Genomic DNA, 1,287 nt, shown 5'->3' on the forward strand with positions numbered 1-1,287 from the left:
GCCGTCGAGTCAGCCCCGACTCATAGCGACCCCTCCTTGGGTTTCCGAGGTAGTATCACTACGGAAGTAGGATTGCCCAACCTTCCTTCCGGGGAGTGGCTGGTGGGTATGAACTGCCAGCCGTCTGGTTAGTCTTAGCCACTATGCTACCAGAGATCCCAGCATATAGCAGGTTGTTAATGATTTTTCCTCCAATTCTGATGCCTCATTCTTCTTTCTTTCTTTCTTTCTCTATTGTGATTTGGGTGAAATTTACAGAGCAAATTCACTTTCCATACAACGTTTCATATACACTTTGTCTCATGACATTGACTATAATTTACCCCAATGCAACAGCTCCTCTCCTACTTCCTCCCGATAGTTACCTCTTCCCTGTGTCCATCCCTCCATGCACTCCTGCTCCCTGAGCTGTCTCCCTGGTCATAAACAGCCCTTCTTTCTCCCATGATTGATCTCTCCAAGGAGTGTGTCTAACTCAGGTAAATGTTCGTCCCATATGCCTGTCTTTTGTTTGGCTGGAAGCCACAGGTGTAAGTTCAATTCCAGACCTGAAGGGCAGCTAGGGGCCATAGTCTCAGGAGTTCCATGAGGCTCTATCAGACCAGCAAACCTGGTCCTTTTTTTCCCAAATGATTTTGAATTTTGTTCCATATTGTTCTCCCTCTGTATCCAGATATCCTACATAGATCCTCCTCTGAGTGGTTGACAGTGGTAGCCAGGAACCATCTAATTCATCTGGTCTCATAGTCACATAGGCTGAAGATCACATGATGTATCAGTCGCTAGGACTAATTGTTTCCATGAATCTATGGTTTTCTTCATTCTTCTTTGCTCTGGATGAGGAGAGACCCATCATTGCATTTAGATGGCTGCTTACAAGTTTTTTAAGATCTCAGTCACTACTCGCCAAAGTATGAGGTGGAACAATGTTTTGTGTAGTATGTTATGCCAGTTAAGCTTGATGGACCCTGTGACTATGGTACCGAGCCCACAGGTTCAACTACTCGGCCCCTCTGGGTAGCTGGCTGTGACTAAGCAGTGACTATAACCTTGCCCCTTGTCAGCTCTACTATACACCTGGAAATTCTTGCAGATCATAAAAATACACTTATAGGACAATTGTCTGCCAACCCTATACATAGTCTTGGGTACACTCCCCGCTTCATAAACATACCTAATAGTTCAGCCTGTCCACTCCTCTATCCACCCATATACCCATGTTTGCCTTCACTGACAATGCAGTACTATATGTGCAAAAGGGTTCACCTTTGTTGTCTGTACCTCCCA

Source organism: Orycteropus afer, unplaced genomic scaffold (genome assembly GCF_000298275.1).
Source record: "Orycteropus afer afer isolate SDZICR_OR568_19922 unplaced genomic scaffold, OryAfe1.0 scaffold00050, whole genome shotgun sequence".
Classification (NCBI taxonomy): Eukaryota; Metazoa; Chordata; class Mammalia; order Tubulidentata; family Orycteropodidae; genus Orycteropus; species Orycteropus afer.